Below are 12,593 nucleotides of genomic sequence, written 5' to 3'. Positions count from 1 at the left end.
GCTAGCTGTAAAACAAAAGCATAGAAGTTGGATTTGTTGTAAAAAGCCGTAAGTAAGTTGAACAGTTACATGAAAAAGTTTTTGCCATAGACTTGACCACGCTATATGGGCGAGAGTGAAGATTGACGAAAATTCGAGAATTTACGTTTTGCGCAAATTAGCTGAAATTTGATTGTGGTACGATTTGCTGCTTATGGCGACAGTGGGTGGCAGTGGTTACAACTTAAGGACGCAAGGTGACCAGGTGGATGCAGATGCTGAGAGAATGAGGATGGCGAAGAATACCCTGTCGCGTTCATGTCCAAAAAGTTGAACAGCCCTCAAGGGAAGTACTCAGTTACGGAGCAAGAATGTCTGGCAGTGATGCTCAGCGTAAAAAAGTTTCGTCCCTACATTGAAGGGCAGAATTGACCATCATAACAGATCATGCATTCTTATAATAGCTTATGTCTCAAACAGATTTCAGTACGCGACTAGCGCGTTGGGCTCTCAAGCTGCAGGGGTTTTCCTTCAGCATCGAGCACAGGCGAGGTAGTCAAAATTTAGTGCCGGATGCACTATCTAGAGTTAACACTGATGATCTTTCATCTCTAGAAGCTGGGGTTTTCGTCGATTTAGGTTTATCTCAGTTTAAAGAAAACGTATACTACGAGCTAAGAGAAAAGGTACTCAAAAATAGTGAAAAGTTACCGGATTTAAAAGTTATTGACGGATTTGTATACCGCGGGCTGACCACTCAACCGGAGAGCAATTAAATGACGATATAGTGTGGAAATTGTGGTTACCTAAAGGTTTAATTGCTGATATTTTATATGAGCCGTTTATTTTGAAAGTGGCATAAGTCATTTCCAACTCATGGTCTTAAATGCATTGTTATTTTTGAACGAATGCATATATAGATGGTTCTACAATTGTTAAATAATAATAAGAATTGCATCTTTTGGATATTGGACTCTAAAAAACTGGAAGCGAGGAGAGATACAAACAAATTACCACTGAACCTAAACGACATGAAATGACTTATGCCACTTTCAAAATAAACGGCTCATATAAAGCACATGATGCGCATTTATCTTCTCATTGAGGAATAAATAAGACGTTAGAGAAAATTCGGCGATATTATTATTGGCCGGGACTTGTTAATGACGTTAAGGCGTACATAAATGCGTGTGAAACATGCAAATGTACGAAGCAGCCAAATTATGTGTTAAGGCCTCCAATGGTAAAAACTACCGATTCACAAAGCCGAAGTACTGCTACAACAACAACAACAACAACCGATTCAAAGCGAATTTTTCAAAAACTTTATGTCGACTTCCTAGGCCCTTATCCGCATTCGCGATCAGGAAACATTGGAATTTTTGTGGTTTTAGATCACTTTTCTAAATACGTTTTCTTGAAGCCGGTCAGAAAGTTTTGTGCCGATGTAGTTTGTAAATGACTTTTGGTCAGCATATGATACCAAATGGTTCTACATATAGTTTGCTACGCAATTTGAGAATGTTGGAAGATCGCAGTGTAAATTTTAACCAGCAAGACACAATTAACATTGTTCGAAAGAAGGCAGCTAATTGCATGAAGAAGCAGTTTAGTCGAAACGAACGATCTTATAACTTACGGTCTCGTGTTGTAACGTATGAGGTTGGTCAGGAAATTTATAGAATTTCAAACAAAGCAATTTTGATCAAAGTTATAATGCCAAATTAGCACCAGCATTCGTTAAAGCACGGATACGTAAGAAACTAGGCAACTCATATTACCAGATAGAGGACTTACAGGGTCGTTTGATTGGTACTTAAAATTTTGGATTGAATGTTAGTACAACTATATCTATTTTTTTATATACCATGGTAGATCTATGCTATTACTAATAAAGCTATGTTATTTATACCTACTATATCTGCTTTACCTTTATTATTTTGTTCTATGACTTTAGTTCTTATTGCATGCGAATATATTTCAAATTACTTTACCTTATTAAAGTTAAATTCTAATCAGAAGTACCGAATTTCGAATTACTTTCATATCGAAAAATTCGAACTTCCGGTTTTGTCATTTGCTAAGCTAGGAATTGCCACTTGTTGTAAACAATATTAATGTTTACACTGACATTTATCATTATGTCTTTTTAAGATCTTGAAAATCACGCCACTCACGATGATTAAGCAAGAACAAAAAAGTCCCGCAATTTTCGGTAAGCTAAGTTTAAGAAGGCGGTGGTTCAGCTCCTTTTTTAGTTTGATCTTTCACAGAGTGAAGATCTCATATTTTTTAATTCGAGCTTCGATACCGTGTGAAATTTTTTGAGTCTAAAGTGTGACTGACGTGGTTTCTTTTAAAAAGCGAAAGTTAAAATTAGAAGTCGTTTCGAAATGTTCGCGATAATCGAAATAAAATAATTCGTAAAAGTCGCGATATTTTGTTCAACGAAAGTAAATATGATGTATAAAACTCTTGCAAATAGAGAGGTTTCCCGAAATCCAGCATAAGGATTCAGCATCTTCTGAGGAAGAGTTCCCGTGGACATTGCAGCATCCTCTCCATCTCATCTTTACTTTTGATGCGGAATATTCGCTAATAACTACATGAAACAGTGAAGTTCGCTGCCAAGTCCTTACTTGGCTTTGAAAGGAAAAAAATCTAAAGTTTTCGGAAATGAAAGCTCACTTTTGCTTATAAATCTTCCACTTTAAATATATAATAGATATTAAAATAGAAGAAAAAGAGAAGAAAATCCCATAGTTTTGAAGTTATGAAAAAGAAATGTGGAAAAATAAACATATTTATCTACCTAAATATGCACATATTGGTGTCTATACCTGTTCTCTCATAAGGAAGAAGCAGTAATGTAGTGATTTTTTTTTTTTGAGGAGAAAAATTAATAAAATTAAATTTAGAATTCCCCGTGAAAAAGAAAAAAATAGAGAATATCTATTAAATCATTAGCTTCTAAAATTTGTGTTAAAAATCATTAAAAACTAAAAATACATAAAATAATGTGAAATAAAATATGTATACCTAAATATTCACACAGTATACACATATATAAATATGTATACTATCACCTACCTATATTCGTGTGTAACTAGTATTTTTCTCGATTAGAAAAAATAAAAAAATAAAAAATTATGTTAATGAACTTTCTAAGCATATGTATATTAAAATGAAATTTGAGGGTTAAAGTGTATTAAAATTACTATAACTGCAACAAACGTGATTAATTAGTTGATTAGTGTTCCATACATTACAAACAAACAAAAAAACATGTTTCAGTTAAATAAATTTAAAAAAAAATGTTGCCTTTAGCTTTAACATTAAAGTACGTGTATTTAGAATATGATATGAAAAATGTTACATTAAAAACTCAAGCGCATGCGTCGGCTTTTCTTTTCCATTTCATCTAAAACTTCACAACAGTAACAATTTGATCACGGTGGATGCTTAGTGATGCACAGCCATTCAATCGATTTTCACTCATCGGGTTTCTCAAATAGTTTCTAATCATCCTAAGAGTTGAAAAAGATCTCTCGTTCGTTGCCGTTGTTACTGGAAGCGTACACAAGATTTTCAACAACATGTGAACATTAGGAAAAGCCACAGAATCGCATTCCTGTAATATTAATCATAGATAAATTGATAAAAAAAAAACCGAAGTACCTTCAGGAATAAGTAGAATTCATGCTTTTTCGGCCTAGCATGAGATCTAACGTATACGTATATAAAATTCAAAAGAAAGAAACTGATCGAAAAGAAAAAAATTTAATTTAAAAAGGTCATATCTCATAAATCATTAAAAACTAAAAATATATAAAATAATGTGAATAAAATATGTATACCTAAATATTCACACAGTATACACATTTATAAATATGTATACTATCACCTACCTATATTCGTGTGTAACTAGTATTTTTCTCGATTAGAAAAAATTAAAAAAAAAAAATATTATGTTAATGAACTTTCTAAGCATATGTATATTAAAATGAAATTTGAGGGTTAAAGTGTATTAAAATTACTATAACTGCAACAAATGTGATTAATTAGTTGATTAGTGTTACATACATTACAAACAAAAAAATTTTTTCAGTTAAATAAATTTAAAAAAAATGTTGCCTTTAGCTTTAACATTAAAGTACATGTATTTAGAATATGATATGAAAAATGTTACATTAAAAACTCAAGCGCTTGCGTCGGCTTTTCTTCTCCATTTCATCTAAAACTTCATCAACAGTAACAATTTAATCACGGTGGATGCTTAGTGATGCACAGCCATTCAATCGATTTTCACTCATCGTGTTTCTCAAATAGTTTTTAATCAGCCTAAGAGTTGAAAAAGATCTCTCGTTCGTTGCCGTTGTTACTGGAAGCGTACACAAGATTTTCAACAACATGTGAACATTAGGAAAACCCACAGAATCGCATTCCTGTAATATTAATCATAGATAAATTGATAAAAAAAAAAAACTGAAGTACCTCCTTCAGGAATAAGTAGAATTCATGCTTTTTGAGCCTATGCATGAGATCTAACGTATACGTATATAAAATTCAAAGAAAGAAACTTATGGAAAAGAAAAGAATTTAGTTTAAAAAGGTCATATCTACACGGAAAAAACACTAACATTTTTCATTTATCAAATAATTTGAATTTTACATTTTTAAAATGTGTTTTTGACATTCAAAAAAATGTACACCCCTATTCTGCATTTCGATTACGTTCCCGTTCTACGCTCCGCTTTAATCGAACTTTGGTATTATGCATTACGACGGAATCGTAAAGAGAAGAGGAAGAGCAAATAATTTTTCGAAATCAGCTGTTGGTACGGAATGTGTGAACATTGGAACAAAATAAATTAAAGAAAATTTGTAAAAAACACTGAAAACGTTTATATTTTATTATCCACGCCATTTTTTACAAAAAAAAGCAATAGAATATATTGCCGCAGTGTTATATTTTTTTGAGTGAAGTGCTTTGATAATTGTAAGTGTGTTTTTGTCGTTCTTTTGGCCAATTCCCTGCCGTGGCCACCAAGTTTTGTTAAAACGGATTCCTGCACGAATATAGTTTACATTTTCTGAAGTTTAAGGATGCTAATTTCATTGCACTGGCGTTAAATACTTTATAAAGGTTTATTTGTTCTTTCCGCAAGGATTGGTTACGTTTTCGCTTCACCTTCCTCTACGCCGAAAGCTTGCTTTGGCATATAACTGGACCCAACGAACAGACACAAATTATAGCTGTCGATTATAATGGAATCAATAGCCGCGGCATTATTTATGGATTTCGAAAGCAACGCATACAAAAATTGTCAGGCGAGAATGGAAAGGCAAATATTGCGAGATTTGTGTAATCCATTTGAGATAAGTGGCGAATTGTAAGAAATTGAACTTAAAAGTGGTAAAGTTTAATGACTTATTTTCTTATTTAGGTTGAAAAAAAACTTTCGACTTAACAAGGATGCTTTGAAGTATGTGTTAGATACTTTTGCGGGGCAAATACGTCCAAGGAATTCGACATCGACATATTGTTTTTGACCTGGAAACATATAAAAAACAATCATCATCAAGCCTTCTACGTTTCTTAACAAGTTTTACTTACATTTTTGTTAGAATTTTGTTATAAATTAATAAAAAAAATAAAAAGAAAATACTTTTCCGCCAACTAATTTGCAACTTAGAAAAACGGAACTACGATCGAAATGCAGAATACAAAAAATCGAACGATTCGAAGTTGGATCGAAAGAGATTGGAACACAGAATACCAAAATTGCCAAATCGAAAAAATTCCAATCCAAGTCGAAATGCAGAATAGGGCTGGTAGATATTACATTATAATAATGTGTTTTCCACATGGAAAATAATATCTAATTTGCATTATATTTCAAAATAGGAAATGTGTACTTCAAAAAAATGCTGTAAATTTAACATTATTTAAATGTTAAAAATATTTGCCTTTTCATTCCGATGAATGTAATCGCTGTTGAGGCAAACGAGCAAACGCCTGAATTGATTATATTCACGCATGCAATAAGTTGGTTGATTTTAAATCAATGTCGATTATGTTCGTTTAAGCAAGTTGGATCATTGAACACAATCATGTTGCCGTTGTAGCCGAACGTTTTTGTGTTCGATTTTTGCTGTTCTCTGATATGTATGTAGATAGTCGTTAGGCAAATTTACAAGGAAACTTCTTTATGAAATTATAGTAAAAGTTAACATGTACATTTGTATATTTACTAAATTGCAGAATATAATTAAAATATATAAGTGTTCACTTCGTACATACATAAATATAATATCACCAACAAAGTAAATACGTAGCATAATTATAAAGCAATTTATTGACGTAGACATAAAACATCAAATATTTGAATTGTAATGACATAAAAAATAAAATGTTCCGGAGGCAAGGAGGCGGTTTAAACCCCCAATCACCCACCCGTACCCCTCGTCGCCACGCCCCTGCTCTCACATATTTTTTGGTTATGCTGTGTTAGTATGGTGAGCGCATGATATACACATTATTAATTTCTATTTTCACATAATTTTTCTAACTTAGATAAATTAGTGTTGCCAGATTCGTACATAAAAGTACCACAATACGTTTTTTTATCTCACGATTTTTTTTTTATCATGCAAAGTAAAAATCAAACAACTACATTAGACAGAAAAATGCTTAAATACGCAAGTTTGTAAATTATGGTAGTTTTCTCTATTCTTTTGCTTACAAGATTATATTAAAAATTTAAAAGAAAAAAATATGAAAATGTTTAAATAATATTAGTTAAAAAAAAACCAACATTCATAGGTTTATGCAACCGAATTAGTCCGTAAAATATATATTCCTTTTTGATCAGAATTCCAAATCTGTGTAAAAATATAAAAAGTAAATTTTTTTCGATAATTTTAAAATGCTTATCTTTAAATAATTTTGAATATTAGTTGCAACATAAGCTTTTACTTCAAAATAGCGAAGCCTTTCACTTAGGATTAATTATGGTTAAAATTAAGTTTTGGTTTATTTAATAAATATTTTCAATTTCAAAATGACTTGCTAAACTCTTAAGTTCTGATTCCTTGGCCTGATATTAGATAAGTATAGTAAGTGCAATCCCTCCAGGTTAGTTTTGTTTTAGTTGGAGACTACGAAAATCAGGGTAGGGAGGGCGATTGTTGCAACAACACCATGCAACATTCCCATACTGAAACCAATGCGACATCAAGACTTGTAAGTCAACGTAGGTATCCGTTTCCCTTTAGGTATCTTTTTTTCTTTTCCCTTTGCACGTTAAATAAAATAATTGTGCTATAGTGTGAACTGACAGCGAAAGGTAGGAGCAACAACTCCACCACGTTAGCCGACTAGCAAGAGCCGGATTTAAAAACGTGCACCCACTATATACAAAGCAATTAGCCAGCCGATTACGTGCTACGCGTCACCCATATGGTCGCCAAGCCTAAAAATTACCCACTGGAAGAAGCTACAGGCCTGCCAAAATACTGCTCTCAGAATTGCCACGGGCTGTCTTCTTATGTCCCCAGAACACCACCATGCCCTCTAACTTAGGGCAGCCTACATTCGCCCAGTGGGCATCGGTTTTCTCCTGGTGTATACTTCCACAGCCGTGTCGTATAAGCGTAACCAGGTTTGCTTCTGGGGGCAGGCGCTTTGTGGAAATGCAGGGCGGTGCAAAGAAGCGCCCTGGGCTGCGTTCTGTCGGAGGTCGTTCTTTGACGGCCGCTGATGGGTCGACCTCGGGAGAGGATAAGGGGGTAAGTGCGCGACAGTTCCTGAAGGTGAACACCGGGAGGGCTGCCGCTGTGCAAACTGGAGGTCGCAAGGCAGACAAAAAAGCGGCTAAGTCGGGGATACCGGTGGCGTCGGTGAAGGCGACCACCTCGAAAATTGCTGAGCAGGTGGGTAAGGGCGGGCCGAGTAAGTCCGCGAAGTCAGAGGATGAGGAGAGTATTCTCCCGAAATCCGACGACGACGCGGACTTACCCAGTCTGCCGGAATCCGGGCTATCTGGGGTATGTCCCTTAAGCTGGGACAAATCCGATGTCGCGGGGGGTGCCGGTTTCGTTGCTGAGTCCGTGGTGACTACTGTCGCTGGCTCCTCAACCGACGGTAGAGCAGCCGATGGCGTGCCAGAGACTGCTGCTGACGGTGAGGATGCAATCGACGCTAGTGTAACTGCGGGCAAGGACGCAGACGAGCCGAGTAAGGTAGCGGAAGGGGAAATAGTTTCTGTGGGAGGAAATGTTGAGGCATCCGGGGAAAAGGGAGCTTGCAGTGGTGCCATGTGTAGCCCCCCTGCCAGTACCGAGCCTTCCGGTGGTCAATCCGCTGGGGGTAAGGCTACTGGTGGTGGATCCGCTGCATCTGGCGCTGGTGCCGGCGCTCCTAGGGCTACCTCTGGAGTGGATAACTCCTGGGTTGTCGCCCTAAAGAAGGTCACCACTAGTTTTAGTAGAGAGGTCTTTGGCGACAGTGGCGCAGATCTCAAGTCTGCGGAGAGGCTGATGGAGGTTTCCTAAGAGTATGAGGGCCTCCTAATGACGGTTCTTGCCGAGAATGCCCGACTTCGCGGACAAATTGAGGCGATGACACTTCGGGGCGTCATGTTGGGGGGTGCATCCCCACGCGGCGGTGGACCTACCACCGCGGATCGTTCGGCGATGCCGCCCCCGGGCACGACGGTTCCGGCTGTCATTGTACCTGCGGTTGCTGTTCCTAAGCCGCTTCATACATGGTCGGCGGTCGTCAAGGGCGGTAAACCCGGGGTGTCCGCAAAAGAGGTAGTTGATAAGATCAATAAGGAGGTTGGGCCGACACTTGGTGTACGTGTGCACCAAGTGAAACCTGTGCGATCTGGTGGGGTAGTCATTCGCCTACCCTCCAAGGAGGAGCGGGACAAAGTCCTCGCGAATAAGAAGTTTTCGGAGGTGGGGTTGGAAGTGTGCGAGAACCGGAAGCAAGGCACCAGGGTGGTCATTCGGGGGGTTTACGCGCAAATCTCCCCTGACGAGTTCATGGAGGAGGTCTTTCGCCTAAACCTCACGAAGGTCGACCCTGAGTGTCAGAAGTCAGAGGTTAGGCTGATCAGCCGACCCTGGAAGGCGGACGTCGATGGAGCTACGGTGACCGTCACCCTGGAGGGACCGGACAAGTTAATGTCCGCCCTCTTGGATGCGGGCCGCTGTTACGTCAAGTGGTTCTCCTTCCCGGTTCGGCCGGAGAACCTAACCTATATCTGCTTCCGTTGCCTGAGCTTCGATCACGAGGTGAGGGACTGTGGGTTGAAGGCTGCCGTCTGTCGGAGGTGCGGACAGGAAGGGCATATTGAGGCAAAGTGCCCTAATGGGGTGCATTGCCGAAATTGCGCATTTAGGGGCAGACCCGCCGCACATCTTATGATGTCGGCGGAATGCCCGACATATGCTGCCGTTGTTGCCCGTGCACTCTCCAGACATTAATGGGTTTAGTCCTTCAACTCAACTGTCAGGGAGCGTACTCCGTTGTGTGTGAATTGGGGGCGCGTATGGCTGAGGAGAGTTGCAGTATTGCCCTGCTCCAGGAACCCTACACTACCAATGGTGTGGTGAGAGGGCTTCCTGGAGGGTTTAGGTCCTTTTGTGACCTTCGGGGCAATGCTGCGGTTGTGGTGAATGAGCCTAATTATGAATGCTTGTTGTTGAATGCGTCTGAATGGGGAATATGTGTGAGCATTGAGGGCTCCTTCGGGAGAGCCGTCTTTGCAAGCATATATTGTAAGTTTGGTGAACCCATGGAACCATATATCCGATACCTCGATAAGGTGCTACTACTTGGGAGTAGCATGCCAGTTATCATTGGTATGGATGCCAATGCCGTATCCCCTATATGGCATAGCAAAATATCCAGGACTTCTCCTGGATATGCTAGTCATGGACGGGGCGAGGCGTTGGGCGAGTGGGTACTCACTGCTGGAGTTCACGTTATGAATGAACCGAGTGAGTGGTACGCATTCGATGGGCCCATGGGTAAGAGTGACATAGATGTCACCCTTATGAATGAGCCAGCAGCGAGAGTATTCAGTTGCGGATGGAGAGTAAGGGGGGTGAGGGGATAAGCGACCATAATCTCATTGAGATTGTGGTTGCTCCCCGCACCACCCCGGATATGCTTGGTACGCCTTCCGTAATGGGGTGGCGTACTGCCGGTGTAAATTGGACTCTGTACGGGTTATACGTCGAGCAGGAGGTGACTGCTACACCCCTCGATGTATTTGCAGAGCTCCCAGTAGACCAGCAGATTGCCCTCTTGAATGCCTGTATCTGGCGGGTCAATGGCAGCATGTTTGAAAGGTGGAAGAAGCAGCGATTTCGCGGTGTCAGGTGGTGGACGCGTGAGCTAACCCAGAAGAGGAGATCTGTCAGGCGCCTGAGACGTCAGTTTCAACGCGGCCGGCATATCAATTCCGATGGTCTGTCACGGCTCAGAAGTCAACTAAGTGTGGAAACGCGTGAATATAAGAGAATGGTTGTAGAGGTGAAAGAACAATGGCGCAACTTCGTGTCAGAAAATTCGAACGACCCCTGGGGACAGGTCTACAAGATCTGTAGGGGTCGCCGCCAGACCGAAGTTAATTCCCTCCGTGTAGGCGAGAGAACAATATCAATATGGAGGGAATGTTCAGAGCTGCTTATTGAAGGGTTCTTTCCTAGGGCGGAGGTCCAGGTACCTCCCCTTGCGCAGGATGTACCTGTACCTCCACTAGAAGTTGAAGAGCTGGAATATGCATTTGGCCTGGTTAGGTCTAACGGGTTTGGATGGAATAAACGGAGAAATGTGCAAGTGTTTGTGGAAGTTTATTCCGGAATACTTGGAAGCCGTTTATGATAAATGCATATGGGAGGGTTACTTCCCACGTGAGTGGAAAGCTGCTAGAGTTGTTGTTCTCTTGAAGTCGCCCGACAAAATAAGGTCTGATCCTCGGTCATACCGAGGTATCAGCCTTCTCCCAGTGCTTGGCAAAGTGCTGGGTTATGTTTGAGCGTCTTCAGGAGCTAGTTGGGGGTAATCAGTCGGATATACAGTTTGGGTTCAGGAAAGGACGCAGCATTGAAGACGCCTGGATGCATGTCCAAGAGTGTGTTGAGAGAAGCTCCAATAAATATGTCATTGGCATATTTATTGACTTCAAGGGGGCGTTTGACTTCCTGCGCTGCGACAGGGTTATCGAGCGGTTAGTGGAGCTCGGCTTCCCAGAAATTTCTCTTCGGAAGAGCTATTTCTCGGGCAGATGAGCTACTATCGTTGGTGCCTGCGAGAGTCTGGAAAGGGAGGTGGCTCGAGGTTGTCCGCAGGGATCCATCTGTGGTCCATATATATGGAACATGATGATGGACTCCTTGTTAAGGCAACTCGAGCATCTTTGCAAATTCTGCGCCTATGCGGATGACCTCCTCTTATTAGTAGAGGGGGATTCTCGCGCCAGCATTGAGCGCACCAGTAGGTCCCTATGCCAAATAGTGGCTGACTGAGGCGCCCATGTTGGCGTAGAGATTTCGGTGGACAAAACTGTGATGATGCTGCTTAAGGGCAGATTGTCACAGAATCGCCCACCGGTTGTCCGCATCGGCGGGGTCAGTATCAGATATGCGACGAAAGTCAAATACCTGGGGCTGACTATGGGTGAGCGAATGAACTTTCTGCCACACTTGGATGCTGTCAGGGACAGGATGCAGAATGTTTCGGGGCAGTTACGATGAATCACTCGGAGTGACTGGGGCCTGAGTCGCCGTGCCGTTCGCACAATATATCGTGGCCTATTCGTAGCATGCGCTACTTTTGGTGCCGCCATATGGTACCGAACGGTCATGACTGCTCATGGTCAGAGGCGCGTGCTGAGCATACAGAGGTGCATGATGCTCCCATGCTTGCCCTTGTCGTACCGTATCTATGGATGCGATGCAGGTGCTTCTTGGTGCACCCCCTCTCGACCTGGTGGTTATACATCTCGCTGTTTCCTTCAGGCTGAGAAGGAGGGCAAGTTTGCCGCTGTTGGAGGATGAATGGGCCGCCGACGATAATGTGGAGAGTGGATGGTTAGAAAATAGGCGTCGATTAGAAGGGGTGGTTAGAGGGAAGTGGCAGGATCGCTGGGACAATGGGTTCTTACCCCACCTCACCCCTAGGCGGCCGGTCCGGAGTAGGTGGATACTCAACCGGAAGTGGCTTCGGCTGCGAAAGTCATACCAAGACTTTAAAGTGGTACCACGGGGAACAGATAGCCCACGGAGCTTGCTCCGTTTCTGTTCGATTGTGGTTGGCCCCTTTGGGAACATCGTGGTGGCTGTGGTTGATATCCGAATGCGGTAAGAGTTGGTCAGCTCGAATGTGGAGTTGCATTGCAACCGGGTACCATGACCCATAGAATGGAAGAGGTGTTAGATAGGCCTCCAACCCCACCAAGGTGATGATGTGTCCACTCACATTATCGATTGGTACCAAGGTAAGCGAGCCTTGGGGGCTGGTCAGACCTGCTTTGACCTGTGTACTTGGTACATACGTGAGGTTAGGTCTTCGAAGACAGGTACTCACGTAAAACCTA

This window comes from Eurosta solidaginis, chromosome 2 (assembly GCF_040869045.1).
Source record: "Eurosta solidaginis isolate ZX-2024a chromosome 2, ASM4086904v1, whole genome shotgun sequence".
In the NCBI taxonomy this organism is placed as follows: domain Eukaryota; kingdom Metazoa; phylum Arthropoda; class Insecta; order Diptera; family Tephritidae; genus Eurosta; species Eurosta solidaginis.
This window is presented reverse-complemented; position numbering follows the sequence as displayed.